The sequence below is a fragment of the Theropithecus gelada genome, chromosome 11 (assembly GCF_003255815.1).
Source record: "Theropithecus gelada isolate Dixy chromosome 11, Tgel_1.0, whole genome shotgun sequence".
Classification (NCBI taxonomy): domain Eukaryota; kingdom Metazoa; phylum Chordata; class Mammalia; order Primates; family Cercopithecidae; genus Theropithecus; species Theropithecus gelada.
The window spans coordinates 53,705,042-53,721,270 of record NC_037679.1 but is presented as its reverse complement, the minus strand read 5'-3'; the positions used below and the strand labels follow the sequence as shown (position 1 = coordinate 53,721,270).

Below are 16,229 nucleotides of genomic sequence, written 5' to 3'. Positions count from 1 at the left end.
GCCTCCCAGAGGCAAGTGCCTGGGGCTCGATTTTCCGTCCCCAGAAGCTCTGGGGATCTCTGAGTCCACCCAGGGCCCTCCAGGAACGCCTTCGGGAACGCATCCCAGCCCCACCGCTACCGCAGTCACCAGTGACCGCTCCCGCCTCGGTTTGTTTGTCTCCTCCCTCTAACGGCTCCGGCACCATCTGGCGTCCGTGGCGTCGGTGACGTCGGCGTGGGGGTGGGACTTCCTGCTTCGCGCGCTGCTGGGCCGCTGGACAGAGCCCGCTCCTCCAAGCTGGAGGGGCGGTGCGATGAGGCGGCTTCGGGCCCGGACGTCAGCACGGGGGGTGGCGCCGCACCCCTGAGGAGCGTGGTCCACGCGGAAGACCGGGGCTTTTCACCGCCGCCGCCGCCCTCGGACCTCTCCCGGGATACTTCACATTTCCCTAGGGACAGGAGCCCGAGGGGTCCGCTCGGCCCTCCTCCTCTTCAGCTTGCGCCGCGAGCTAAAGAGCTAGGCGTGGCGGGCTGGGCCGACACCCTGCTGTAGGACTGTAACCCTTAGTCCCAATGCCTCCGTAAGCGGAGTTGAGTGGGTGCAGGTGGTTGGAGCTGTGGAGGTGTCCCCGGTGGCGAGCGCGGCCAGAACTGCGGTCACTTAAGTTTTCTGTGTGCGCGTTTCAAGGAGCATGCGTGCGTCTGGTATGTAACCTCTCTTTCTGGGCACGGCGTCTTGTTTGTATTTTGGAATACTCATTTTGTCCCTCCACAAACTGCCCTTGAATCCTTTTTTAATTTTCCTCGTAAAGTAGTGGGAGCTCGTGCTAGAAAAGTAGGCAGAGAGATTTGTTCTGAAGCCAGTTGGACGCACGTGAAACTCTTTATGGAGCTTTTGGATGCACTCTGGCTTGGTGGTTGTGTAGCCAGTTTGGTAATTGGCCAAACGTTTAAGTACCTCCAGCTTAATTTACGATGAAAAAGCTGTGCTACCATTTTCCTTGGCTTTGAAGACAATTTGAATGAACCGTGATGTCGACTGTCATTACTGAGATAATACCTAAAATATGTTAGCGTATGCCGGGTTTAAATACTTTGGTGAATCCTCAGTGTCCAACTATTTTGACCATAATCAATGGCCATTTTGCTCTTAAAAATATCCACTGCTAAGTATTTTTAAAGCCTTTAGTTAGTTGAAATGAGGAAGCTCTTTCAAATCTTACAGATGTCTAGGATGAGGAGAGACTTGTCCGAATTTCGTCTATATGATACTTAAAATCTATTCAGACTTTGAGCAGCTCTAAAACAGAGTAGGTTGTTAAAGCAGTGCTTCTGTTACCAAGCAACATCTCTGTAAACAAGTCTGATATTTAAAACACAGTAAATGTATCTATCCTACAGTTACCTGGATTCAGAATTCTCCATATTTATGAGTTTAGCTTGTAAGTGGTTAGAATTAATACTCACCTTTTGTGTTGAGGTTTGATTTCAAACTCAGTTTGTTCAGAATTGTTAGAATGCTTTATTTATTTAAGACCGAGTCTCGCTCTGTCGCCCAGGCTGGAATGCAGTAGCGCCATGTTGGCTCACTGCAACCTCCGCCTCCTGCGTTCAAGCGATTCTCCTGCCTCAGCCTCCTGAGTAGCTGGGATTACAGGCGCGCGCCACCACGCCTGGCTAATTTGTGTATTTTTAGTAGAGATGGGGTTTTACCATGTTGGCCAGGCTGGTCTCGAACTCCCGACCTCAGGTGATCCACCCACCTGGGCCTCCCAAATTACTGGGATTACAGGTGTGAGACACTGCACCAGGCCAGAATGCTTTATATTACAGGTGTCACACAGAACTCTCCTGAGAGTTGCAAATGGTTTTGAGTTGTCCTTTGGTTATTTAGGACAGAGTATGCTGGGTATTCCCCTTACTTTGAGTGTTTTCTTTCCAGATCAGATGAAGTGTGCAGACTGTATTTAGAACATTCTCAGATAATAGTGAAATACAATTTAGAATTCCATGCAACACTGGGAGAATGAAACACTGATTATTCACAGGTAGTTTTTTTTTTTTTTTTGAGACAGAGTTTCATTCTTGTCGCCCAGGCTGTAATGCAATGGTGTGATCTCCGCTCACTGCAACTTCCGCCTCCCGGTTTCAAGCGATTCTCACATCTCAGCCTCCCGAGTAGCTGGGGTTACAGGCGCATGCCACCATGCCCTGCTAATTTTTGTGTTTTTGGTAGAGATGGGATTTCACCATATTGTCCAGGCTGGTCACGAACTCCTGACCTCAGGCGATCTGCCCCCCTTGGCCTCCCAAAGTGCTGGCATTACAGGCATGAGCCAGTGTGCCTGGCCTATTCACAGGTAGTTTTTAATCCTTGGTTTACCAGTCACCTCACTGTCTCCTCTTATTGAACCCTTAATGATATAATTTTTGTGGCAAGTTGTTTTCAGAACACTTTTTGAATGATCTTTTGAATCAGTAACCTTTCAAGTAAGCAAGTATGTGAGAAAATCTGAGACAGGATGAGACTAAATGACTTCTTTGAAATCTATTAATAATGGGAATTGGAACTTGAAGTTTAATGTTCTTTATGTCAGATGCTCTTATGTATTGCTAAAATCCATGGACTTCATTTTAGTGCTCTCCTTTTTTCTTTTCTATATGCTGATGTTGAAGTAATGAAATATTCAAAAGTTGGGCAAGACGGAGAAGAAGAAAAATCAAGAATGACTCATATAATCCTTAGTAATCAGAAATCAGCATTATGTCATGGGATGTTCTAATTCAAGAAGCTTAGAATGAAATCTTAACAGAAAGATTAGTGAATTTTAGTGACTTGTCAGAATTTCCCCACCCCCAGGTACTGTCTCTTTGCCTAAAGTAAATGAGCTTGCTTTTAATTTTGTCATACATAATGTATTAGGTTCAGTAAGTAAATTGCCCACATTGTTTAACCTGTATGTGCTTTTAGGGAATGTGTGTAAATCCGTGTAAAAAACTTCCTATTAATCCAAGTTCACATTTCTTGACTTAAGCTGAACGCTTCGAAATCCTCTCACCTTGCCTTTTCAAGCATATGTTCTTCATGGAAAAGGTGTCTCTGCCCAGATTGGTTTCTTCACTATCCCCTTAAACCTGCTCCGTACTTTATCCTTTCCATATTAGTCTGCATGTCCTGATCTTGTTCCCTTCTTTCTTAAAATCTAAATTGTACCTTTTCTATAAGGTTCAACTCCACCATGACCTCATACATACATAGGAATAGTACGTATTTGTGAGTTATATTTATTTGATACTTACACTTTTTGTTGTATTATTTTGACTTTTTTGACTTCCTAACTAGATTATAAGCTTATTAAGGGCAGGACTTTCAGATCTCAATGAGCTGTATCCTTAGTCTTTTCCAAATAGAAATTACTGGATAAATATTTCTTAAGGATGACTGATTAGGCTTTGTGTCCCCACCCAAATCTCACCTTGAATTATAATCTCCATAATCCCCATGTGTCAGGGGAGAGACCAGGTGGAGGGAATTGGATTATGGCAGCAATTTCCCCCATGCTGTTCTCGCGACAGTGAGTTCTCATGAGATGTGATGGTTTTATAAGTGAAGTGTTTGGTAGTTCCTCCTATGTCCATTCTCCTTCCTGCTACGTTGCGAAGAAGGTGCCTTGCTTTCCCTTCACCTTCTGCCATGATTTTAAGTTTTCTGAGACCTCTCCACCCATGTGGAACTGTGAATCAATTAAACCTCTTTCCTTTACAAATTACCCAATCTCAGGCAGTTCTTTATAGCAATATGAAATGGACTAATACAATGACAAATATGCATTTCTACTCTCCCCCCTTTTGTAAGTATTGTGAAAGTGAGGTTGTTGAGAGAAGAGAGTAACTGAAGGAGAAATGGCAACAGTGAACTATAAAAAAGATTAAAGAGTAGGAAATCAGAAATAAAGATTCTGTTCCTAGAAAGTGAGTATTTGAGAATTTCCCATGGCAATACCAGCAGTAAGGACTCAGGAATGCTGGTACTATTCTTCAGTGGGCTTGGGGAGTTTGGTCAATTTCCTGGTTCCTAGTAGAATATTAGTTTATTTATTATATATTTTTTTCATCAGGACTCCCCTCTCTAGGTCATGGAGAGATCACTGACTGTCAAGTCTAGTACTGTTTCTTTCTTTCTTTTTTTTTTTTTTTGAGATGGAGTCTTGCCCTGTCTCCCAGGCTGGAGTGCAGTGGTGCAATCTTGGCTCACTGCAACCTCAAACTTGTGCGCTCATGCCGTTCTCCTGCCTCAGCCTTCCAAGTGGCTGGGGCTACAGGTGCATGCCACCACACCTGGCTTTTTTTTTGTATTTTGAGTAGAGACAGTGTTTCACCACATTTACGAGGCTAGTCTCAGAACTCCTGGCCTCAAGTGATCCACTCACCTTGACCTCCCAAAGTGCTGGAATCGTAGGTGTGAGCCACCATGCCTGGCCTACTATTTCTTTTAACTGAGCTATAATCCAGGATGGAAGAAATTAAGAAAGGAAATGCCCAGTTATTTGCCTTCTGTATATTGTGACTTCAGATTGCTTTTGGACTAAAATTCAGAGTTAGTAGGAGCCTAAACCTGGCCATTCCCTTTTGGAAAGCACATATCTGTCTCAAAATATGTCTATAAAATATCCATGTAGTTTTTAGAGTCTCAACAAAAATCCTGTATCTGATGCTTATAACAAAGAGTTACTTCAGTTGAAGGTATAAAAAGTGAAGTTGAGTCTCAGAATGCTTTCATAAATATTCGTTTGATTCAGTTATTTCTTGAGTGAATTTGCCATTCTGGCTTCTGAGTTGTTGCCCAGTAACACAATTGCAGTATAATGTAGCAACCCTTGAAAACAGTAGCATTAAACTATAGGGATTTTCCCGATGAAGTTGCATTGCCTATCTCTGATGTTCATAATCAGCCTCTCTCAAGTGTGATTGCATTTTGTTTTAAGGCAGCTATTTCAGATATTGTTAAACTTAAGGGGCATACAATATATGGTCTTAAGGATATTTTTTAGAGTACTGACGAATTATAACTTCTTGCACATTGTTTTACATAGAGATGCATGATAAGTATGTATTGAATTATTTTGTGGGTGAAGGACACGTGAAAATACTGGTTTAATTAAAGATTATTCTGGGCAGAAAAACTATTACGTAATAACAGACTTCTCTACAACTGATATAGCCAGCCAGAGCTGGGGTGGATAAAGTTGAAATGGTTCTTTGTAACATTTTTGTATGACTTCTAGAACTTCATAGAAAGCTTAGATCAATAAGCACAATTTAATAGGCACTGTAATTTTTTTTTTTTTTTTTTTTGAGACGTAGTCTCACTCTGTCTGCAGGCTGGAGTGCAGTGGTGTGATCTCGGCTCACTGCAACCTCCGCTTCCCGGGTTTAAGCAATGCTCCTGCCTTAGCCTTCCCAAGCAGCTGGGACTACAGGCACGTGCCACCATGCCCGGCTAATTTTTTGATTTTTAAGAGAGACGGAATTTCACCGTGTTAGCCAGGGTGGTCTCGATCTCCTGACCTTATGATCCACCCACCTTGGCTTTCCAAAGTGCTGGGATTACAGGTGTGAGCCACTGCGCCCGGCCTAGGCACTGTAATTTTGTGGGAAGAGAATTGTGATTCAGGAGACCAAGGCTTGACTGGGTGAGTCACTTCACCTTTCGTGGCCTGTCTTCTCATTTGAAAATATAAATCTCTGAAAGTTTCCTTCAGAAATTGTATGCTTCCAATTTAAAGCAAATTTTATTTCTCCTGTTTATGGGTTTAATCAATATTTGAGTGCCTATTATGTGTCTTGCGCTATGCTAGGCACTGCGGGGATTGTGAATAAGACATAGTGCTAAGTCTCCAGCACCTTATTGTCTGATGGGAGAAATGGACAAAGTAATTAGTAATTTGTAATAAAGCGTGTTAAATTTCATAAGGATAGGTAAGAATGTGTTCTGGGACATGTAGGAAGGATACCTGGCCTAGAACTAGAAAGAATATGCTACAATTGAGGACTGTCTCTTTAGAATCTTGTAAGTGTAGTTTGTAGGGTGTACTTGGCCTGGAGGGAGTTAGTCAAAGAAAACTAGGGAGACATTTCTTGAAGTTGGAGAGAGAGAAGAGTCATCAACGTTAGCGGTAGTTGAAATATCAGGTATAGGTGAGGTTCCTAGAGAGAGTTGTATAGAATCAGAAGGGAGCTTGTGAACACCAGAATGTAATAGGAAGGGGGAGAAAGAAAGTAGGGAGAAAAACCAGAGTAGGGTAAGGTTTTGGAAACCTTATCAATGTGAAGGAATGCACATCACATTTAGTTTATTGATTAAGTGGAAATTGTTGCTCAAGAAACATTGAGTGTGTAGTCCTATAAACGTAAACCCATCTAAATAAAGATGCCCTCTACAAAGATCTGAACTTACAAATGGGGGTAATTTAAGTTCTTGCTTAGCAGCATAACAGAGGAAAGAGCCTGGATCCTGAGAGTGAAGGTTAGATTACTAGCTTCATAACTTTTTGAACCAGTTACTTAGTTTTTTGGTCCTCATTGTCTTAATGTGTAAAATGATATATATATATATATTTTTTTTAACAAGAGTCTTGTATGGATTAAAACAAGGTAAGTTGTAAACCTGACTTTTAGTGGGCATTCTTTATTCATTTTTATCCGTACCATTATTAATGACTCTTCTGAACTACATACCCTTCTTTTCCTTCCCCATCCCCAGTCATATTCTTTTATCCTTCAAGATCCACCAAAATTCCTTTGATATCTTCCTGTATGGATGATATTCCAAATTTTCTGTAATGGAATGAACATGTCCTGTGTCCCTTAGAATTAGCAACACTATTCTTTTTTCTTTTTCTTTTTTAAAGCGTTAAGAAGGAAATTGTAGTATCTAACATGTGAGAAGTCTGGAGATAGGTGGTTCTAAGATTGTCAATTAAGTGGCTCAGTGATAATCTTTAAGAACCTGGATTCTTTTTGCTTGGTCATCCTTTGAACTCAGCCTTGATTACTACAACTGTCATCAAATTTTCCAAAGTTTGGAAGAGATGACTTCTTTCTTCTACCTAGCCCTTTTTAAACAGCTTTATTGAGGTATATTTTACCTACCATAAAAACCACTCATTGTAAGTATACGATTTAATGGTTTTTAGCAACTTTATAGAGTTGTGCAACTGTCATCACAAGGCAATTTCTGAACATTTTATCAATCTCCCAGATTCTCTTAAGCTCATTTGCATTTAATGTAACTCCTTCCCACAGCCCCAGAGAACCACTGATCTGCTTTCTATCACTATAAATTTGTCTTTTCTAGATATTTCATATAAATGGAATCACTATAGTCTTTTGCATCTGGCTTCTTTCACTTCATGCTTTTGAGGTTTATTTAATGTATGTATATCAATGTTTTGTTCTTTTTAATTGTTGAATAGTATTCTTGTCTATTTTCCATTCACCAGGTGAATAGTATTGGTCAGTAGTGTTTCCCATTTATTGGTAACTGGTGAATAGTATTACCCATTCACTAGGTGATAGACATTGGATTGTTTCCAGTTTTTGGCTATTACGAATAATGCTGCTGTGAAGATTTGTCTGTAATTCCTTGTGTGAGCATGTTCATTTCTTTTGGGTAAATTCCTAGGAGTGGAATTGCTGAATTATATGGTAAGCTTATTTTTAACTTTTAAAGAAACTGTCAAAATGTTTTCCAAAGTAGCTGTACCAATTATATCCTACCAGCAATGTATGGGGATTCCAGTTTCTCCATGTCCTCACCAACAGTTGTTGTCTTTTTAATTATAGCCATTCTAGTGAGTATCTAGTAGTATCCCATTGTAATTTTAATTTGCATTTCCCTGCACACTAATGTTGGACACCTTTTTCTGTGGTTGTTGGCCATTTGTAAGTCATTTTTAGTAGAATATCTGTTTAAGGCATTTGCCCATTTTTTTGCTGGATTTTTTTTTTTTTTTTTGGTCTTACTGAGTTGTAAGTTCTTTATATATTCTGGATAAAAGTTTGTATTTTTTTAAATATCAAAGATTAGATTTGCAAAGATTTCTCCCAGTTGGTGTCTTGGCTTTTCATATTTTTACTGGTGTCTTTTGAAGTGCAAAAGTTTTAATGAAGTCATTTCTTTTGTGTGTGTGGCATGCGCTTTCATGTTATGTATAAGAACTTTTTGCCTAATCCAAGGTCTCAAAGATTTTTCTCTTGGTTTTCTTTGAGCTCTTTCATTTAAATCTAAGATTCATATTGAATTAACCGTGCATATATGTAAGAAGAGGACCTAAGTTCATTTTTTTAAATGTGAATGCCAAATTATCCAGTACCATTTGTTAAAAAGACTGTTCTTTTCTCTTCAATTGTATTGGCATCTTTGTAAAATGTAAGAATTTATTCCTAGACTCATGTCTATAAACCTGTCCTTACTCCAACACCATTCTGTCTTGATAACTGCAGTTTTATAGTAAGTTTCAAAATGGGTAGTGTAACATTTTCTTCCTTTTCAAAATTGATGCTGTGTTCTTTCCATTTCCATATACAATTTAGGATCAGCTTGTTAATTTCTACAAAAACAAATCTAGTATTTGTAGGATTTGCCCTGAATCTGTCCGTCAATCTGGGAGGAGTCACTAACTTAAAAAACTTGAGTCTTCCAGTCCATGAACATGTAATATCTCTCCATTTACTTAGATCTTTAATTTCTCTTAATAATGTTTTTCACTTTTCAGTGTACAAATCTTGCACTTCTTTGGTTAAATTTATTCCTAAGACTTATAATTTTGATGCTCTTAGAAATGGAGTTTTCATGATTTGATTTCAAATTGTTCGTTGTTAGCATAAAGAAATGCAACCAACCAGGTGTGGTGACTCACGCCTGTAATCCCAGCACTTTGGGAGGCCGAGGCGGGTGGATCATGAGATCAGGAGATCGAGACCATTGTGGCTAACACGGTGAAACCCCGTCTCTACTAAAAATAGAAAAAAATTAGCCGGGTGTGGTGGTGGGCACCTGTAGTCCCAGCTACTCGGGAGGCTGAGGCAGGAGAATGGTGTGAACCTGGGAGGCAGAGCTTACAGTGAGCCGAGATCACTCCAACTGCACTCCAGCCTAGGGACAGAGCGAGACTCCGTCTTAAAAAAAAAAAAATGCTGCCAATTTTTACATATTATTTGTACATAGATGATCGTGTCTCAAAACAATGATACTTTTTCTTTTCAATCTCAATGTTATTTATTTCTTCATTTTTGCTTTAATTCTTGGGTTAGACCCTCCAGTACGATGTTGAAGAGAAGTGTTGAATGTGCATTGCATTACTCCCAGTCTTAGGGGGAAAACATGCATATTTTTACCATCAGGTATAATGTTAGCTCTAGATTTTCTATAGATGTCCTTTGAAGAAGGTTAAGGAAGCTCCCTTATGTTCCTAGTTTGTTGTGAGTTTTTAATCATGAGTAGGTGTTAGATTTTGTCATGTTTTTTCCTGCATCTGATGATATGGTTATATGATTTTTATTCTGTTAATATGTTATATATTAATTGATTATTGGAGATTAAACCCATCTTGTATTGCTGGGACAGATCGCACTTGGTCATGCTGTAAAACCGTTTTTTTTTTTTTTTTAAATAGCGTTTGAGACAGTCTTACTCTGTGACCCAGGCTGAAGTGCAATGGTGTGATTTTGGCTCACTGCAGCCTTGAACTCCTGGGCTCATGTGTTTCTCCTGCCTCAGCCTCCCCAGTGGCTGGGGCTACAGGCTCATGCCACCACACCTGGCTATTTTTCTTTCTTTTTCTTTTTTGGTATTTTTTGTAGAGACAGGGTTTTGCCATGTTGCCTGGGCTGTTCTTGAACTCCTTGGGTCAAGCGGTTTACTTGCTTGGACTCCCAAAGTGCTGGGACTACAGGCTTAAGCCACCATACCCAGTCCGTGCTATATAATCTCTCTTATATGTTGTTGAATATGGTTTGTCTGATTATTGTTAAGGAATTTTGTGTATATGTTCCTGAGGGATATTAGTCTTTTGGTTTCTCGTGATGTTGCTCTTACTGCTTTAAATGTTTGATAGCATTCATTAGTGCAGTTGTGGGGGCCTGGCCATTTCTTTGTGGGAATATTTAAAATTATTAATTCAGTTTCTTCACTTCTTGTTATAGGTCTTTTCAGATTTTCTCTTTCTTCTAGAGTTTTGGTAATTTGTAGGTTCTAGGAAGTGTAGTCCATTTCATATAAATTATCTAATTTGTTGATACAAAGTTTGTATTAAGAAATCCTCTAAGTTAATAATTTAAGTTTGGTAATAATTCTCCCTCTTTCATTCTTGATTTTGGTAATTTGTATCTCTTATTTTCTTGGTCAGTCTAGCGAAGTTTTTTTTTCCCCCGATTCTGTTGCTCTTTCCAAAGAACCAACCTTTTATTTCATTGATTATTTTTCATATTTATATTTCCTATTTCACTGATTTCCACGCTAAAAATTATTATTTTTCTGCTTGTTTTGGGTTTAATGTCCCTTCTGCTCCTTGTTTTTCTAATTTCCTAAGATGGAAGCTTAGATTATTGGTTTGAGACCTTTTTTCTTTTCTTATATAAATGTTTAAAACTAGACATTTTCCTCTAAGCACTGCTTTAGTTACATTCTGTACATTTTGGTTTGCTGTGTTTTGTTTTCATTCAATTTGAAATATATTTTAAAATTTTTCCTCGCAATTTCTTCTTTGATCAATGGGTTATTTAGAGGTATGTTTTTAAATTTACCAATAATTGAGGTGTTCCCAGATTTATTTTTGTTTGGATGACTAATTCCATTGTGATCAGATCACACATTTTTTATGAGTTCAATCTTTTAAATTTTATCGAGACTTGTCTTGTGCCCCAGTATGTGGTGTATCCTGAAAAATTTTCTTTGTGTGTGTGAAAAAGATGTATATTCTGTAATCATTGGGTAGTTTCTGTCAGTTATGTCAAGTTTATTGATGAGGTTAGTCAAGTCTTCCATATCCTTGCAGATTTTCTGTCTCGTTCTATCAGTCATTACAGTCTTCAACTGTTTTTGTTGAATTATCTATTTCTCTTTTAAATTATTTCTATTTTTTTGCTTCATGTATTTTGGAGTTCTTTTGTTAGATGGACAGTTATTGTTATATCTTCCTGATATAGTGACCCTTTTTTCATTATGAAATGTCCTCCTTTGTCTGTAATATTTCTTATCTTAAAATCTATTTTTCTTGTTACTATAGCCACTCTGGTTTTTTTATGGTTACTGCTTCTATGGTGTATTTTTTTTAAAAAATCCTTTTAATTTTTAACCTATTTGTGTCTTTGAATTGAAGATTTATCTCTTGTTGACAGCCTATAGTTAGGTTTTGTAATCCATCCTAACATAATCCCCCCTTTGAATAGAGTGTTTAGTTCATTCACATTTAATGTAATTGTTGATATTATTGGATTTACATCTGCATTTTTCATATTTGTTTTCTATTTGTCTCATTTGTTTTTTGCTTTTTCCTCTTTACCATCTTTCTGTGTTAAATATTCTTTAGTGTATCTTTTTAATTCTGTTGATTTTTTTTGCTATATTTTTAGGGATTACAATATGCCTTTTAACTTAATTACAGTCTCCTTCTGAATAATACTAAATTCTGATAAATTATAGAAACTTTTCTCCAGTGTATCTCTTTTTTCTCTTTTTGGTGCTATTATTATATATATTACAGCTGTATGTATTACAAACCCAGCGATACAGTACTATAATTATTCCTTTATGTAGTTTTATGTCTTTAAAGGAGATGAAGTGAAAATAATTATATTTTTAGAGTCTTTAATATTTACCGATGTAATTACCGTTTCCAATGAGCTTCATTCTCCTATAGAGTATTATTTTTCTTTTTTTTCAGACAGGTTCTCCTTCTGTTTTCCAGGCTGGAGTGCAATGCAATGGTGTGATCTTGGCTCACTGCAGCCTCTGCTTACCCAGTTCAAGCAATCCTCCTGCCTCAGCCTCTCAAGTAGCTGGAACTACAGTCACGTGCCACCATACCTGGCTATTTTTTTGTAGAGACGGGGTTTTGCCATGTTGCCCAGGCTGGTCTCGAACTTCTGGGCTCAAGTCAACCACCCACCTTGGCCTCTCAAACTGCTACGATTACAGGCATGAGCCACTGTGCCCAGCCTAGATTAAAGTTATTCTATGGTGTGACTTTTATCCTGAAGGACTTCCTTTGTTATTTCTCATAAGGCATGTCTCACAGCAACGACTTCTCTTCATCTTTGGTTATCTATCTGGCAATATCCTTATTTCATCTTCATTTTTGAAGGGCAGTTTTGCTGAATATAGAAATTTTAGTGGTAAGTTTTTTGTGTTTCTTTTAAAAATTTGTTTTTTTCCATGTCATTTCTGATGAGAAATCAGCGTTAATAATGTTGCCGTGTATGTGAAGTCATTTTTCTCTCGCTCCTTTTTTAAGGTTTCCTCTTTGTCTTTCAGCATTTGCAGGTTTCTTTGGATTTGTTGGGCTGTTTAGATGTGTCAATTAATGTTTTTCATTAAATTAGGGAAGTGTTTGGCGAGTATTTCTTCAAAACTTGTTTTCTGCCTCTTTCTCTCTTTCCTGACCTTCTGGAACTCCCACTGCATATTTCATGTACAGTATGTCGTCACTTAACATTATTATTATTATTATTTTTTTGAGATGGAGTCTTGCTCTGTTGCCAGGCTGGAGTACAGTGGCGTGATCTCAGCTCACTGCAACTTCCGCATGTCGGGTTCAAGTGATTCTCTTGCCTTAGCCTTCTGAGTAGCTGGGACTATAGGTGTGCACCACCACACCTGGCTAATTTTTGTATTTTTAGTAGAGATGGGGTTTCACCATGTTGGCTAGGATAGTCTCAATCTCCTGACCTCGTGATCTCCCTGCCTCGGCCTCCCAAAGTGCTGGGGTTATAGGCGTGAGCCACCATGCCCGGCTGTCACTTAACGTTATTGATAGGTTCTTGGAAACTGACTTTAAGTGAAATGATGTATAATGAAACCAACCCTAGGCTAATTGATAAAAACAATAGTTAAATTCCTATGGCATATCTCTGGTCAAAAAACTTCTTCAAACTTCTAAATAAATACCCAAGACACTTCCTACATTAAACGTTGAAATAAATGTGAGCTGTAATGTTTAAGAAAGATTAGTAAAAACAAGTAAGATAGTTACTTACCTAATTTTTGGTTAACCAGTGAGTGACAGTGGTCATAGTGGTGGTGGGTTAAACCAAGAAATAAATGTTTGCAAAACAAAAATTATAAGGGGCACCTCTTACTATCATGCAGTTCAAAAATAATCACAAATATGGCAGGCTTGATAAGAGTGCTTTTGTACTACATAATGTATTGTCATGCATTTACATGACTATATACTTTATTTGAAATTTCATTTTACAATAATTTGTATTCATTCATTCATTCATTCATTCATTCATTTTCCAACCTGCTCTAGGGTTCAGGCTTTCTGGTGGCCAGAGCCTGTCCTGGCACGGAACCAACCGTGGACAGGATGACATTCCATTGCATGGTGCACTTAAACACACACCCATACTCATGCCTACTGGGACAATTTCGATCTCCCAGTGAACCTAACGTGCACGTCTTTAGGATATGAGAAGAGGAAACTGGAGTACTTGGAAAATACAAACAAATGTTTACTTAATCATTTTTGGTGAGTGTCCATTTAAATGTTTTGCTCATTAAAAATTTTTGATTGTTTATTTTCCTGTCATTTAGTTTTGAGAGTTCTTTATTCTGGGTGCAAGTCCTTTATCAGATTTATGATTTGCAGTTTTTCCCAAGTCTGGTGTATCTTTTCACTTATGTAACAGTGGATTTTGAAGAGTAGTGGATTTTGAAGTTCTTAATTTTGATGAAATCCAGTTTGTCAGTTTTTTCTTTTTTTTTTTTTTTTTTTTTTTGAGACGGAGTCTCGCTCTGTTGCCCAGGCTGGAGTGCAGTGGCCGGATCTCAGCTCACTGCAAGCTCCGCCTCCCGGGTTCACGCCATTCTCCGGCCTCAGCCTCCCGAGTAGCTGGGACTACAAGCGCCCGCCACCTCGCCCGGCTAGTTTTTTGTATTTCTTAATAGAGACGAGGTTTCACCGTGTTAGCCAGGATGGTCTCGATCTCCTGACCTCGTGATCCGCCCGTCTCGGCCTCCCAAAGTGCTGGGATTACAGGCTTGAGCCACCGCGCCCAGCCCAGTTTTTTCTTTTATGGATTGTGCTTTTGGTGTTATATCTGAGAAGTCTTAACCCAAGATCAAAATGATTTTCTCCTGTATTTTTTTAAGGAGGTTTATAGTTTAGGTTTTTAATTCAGGCCTCTGATTTATTTTGATTCTATTTTTGTACATGGTATAAGGAGCAACTTGAAGTTCTTTTTGTGTGTGTGTGTGTGTGTATGGAAAAGACAATTGTTCCAGGACCATTTTTTGAAAAGACTATTTTTTCTTCACTGAAATGCCTGCATTTTTGTCAGAAATCAATTGACTGTTTATATTTGACTGTATTTCAGGACAGTCTTTTTTGTTTAACGGATTTTTGAGACTCTGATGTAATACTACATAATTTTTATTTCTATGCACTTTAATAAGTGAAGTCAGGTAATACAAGTCTTCTAACTGTTGTTTTTCAAAGTTTTTTTTTTTTTTTTTGGCTCTTCTAGGTCCCTTGTGTTTCCATATGAATTTTAGAATCAGCTTGTTAATTTCTATGAAAACTACCTCAGTATTTTGAATGACATTGCATTGAATTTGGGAGAAATTAACTTCTTAACAATATTGAATTTTCTGATGCACAAATATGGCATATCTTACTATTGTAACCTGCTTTTTAAAAACAATTATAGATATAGAGTCTCACTATGTTGCCCAGGCTGATCTTGAACTCTTGGGATGAAGTGATCCTCCCACCTCGACCTCCCAAAATGCTGGGGTTACAGGCATGAGCCACCACACCTGGCCATGACCTGCTTTTTTAATAGTCTCTTTCCATTGTAAACACCACTATTAAGTTAGTACCATGAGGATAAGAACTGATTCTATCCTCCACTCCTACCTGGAATTTAGGATACACTCAGTAAACATTTACTGAATGACAAATAAAAGAAGATTCTTGAACATAAATGTTTCTGCATCTCTAATTAGTTTCTCAGGATTAATTCCTAAAATTAGAATTATTAAGTCACAAGATATATTCATTTTGAAAGCTTTTGCTTAGTAAACTGTCCTCCAGGTAGAAATTTCTTTTTTGTTCTTTTTTGAGTTGGAGTTTTGCTCTTGTTGCCCAGGCTGGAGTGCAGTGGTGTGATCTTGGGCCACTGGAACCTCCCCGCCTCCCAGGTTCAAGTGATTCTCTTGCCTCAGCCTCCTGAGTAGCTGTGATTACAGGTACCTGCCACCATGCCTGGCTAATTTTTGTATCTTTAGTACAGAAGGGGTTTCACCATGTTGGCCAGGCTGATCTCGAACTTCCGACCTTAGGTGATCTGCCCACCTCAGCCTCCCAAAGTACTGGGATTACAGGCGTGAGCCACCACACCTGGCCTGAGATAGAAATTTCTCGATAACTAACTTTAATGCCCGCATAATTGGTTAGCAAACAGTGTTCTCGGTGACATCCTTCCCCAAGGTTTCTCTGAAATTACATTATAAGCCTATGGGAGAGTAGGATTTACATCGTAGAAATTTTGTGGATCACTTTACTGTCATTAACAGTTTACTGGAAATCGGAGCTATGAAGATGACCAAAACAGTTGAAGATAGTTTATATGGTTATAAAGCATCTGGAGGGGAAAAGTGCAGACGTTATAGAATATGGAATAAATTAGGCCGGGAACAGTGACTCATGCCTGTAATCCCAGCACTTGGGGAGGCCGAGGTGTGTGGATCACTTGAGATCAGGAGTTCGAGACCAGCCTTGCCAACACGGTGAAACCCTGTCTCTAAAAATACGAAAAATAGCCAGGCGTGGTGCGTGCCTGTAATCCCAGCCACTCGGGAGGCTGAAACAGGAGAATCACTTGAAACCGGGGTGCAGAGGTTGCAGTGAGCTGAGATTGCGCCATTGTACTCCAGCCTGGGTGACAGGGTCAGGCTCCGTCTCAAAAAAATATATATGTATATGTAGAATAAATGTCCTGCGGCAAGCACAAGGAAGGCAG

At 38.9% G+C, this 16,229-nt stretch overlaps 1 protein-coding gene across 1 annotated transcript in view; it reads left to right on the top strand.

Moving 5' to 3' along the window:
- Positions 1-322: 322 nt before the first annotated feature.
- The window catches only part of CEP83 (centrosomal protein 83), a 148,642-nt gene continuing 132,735 nt past the window's right edge, over positions 323-16,229 (top strand). Inside the window, exon 1 of the mRNA XM_025402585.1 lies at positions 323-686. The gene's annotated coding sequence lies outside the window, so the exon portion shown is untranslated. The remainder of the gene's footprint in view (positions 687-16,229) is intronic.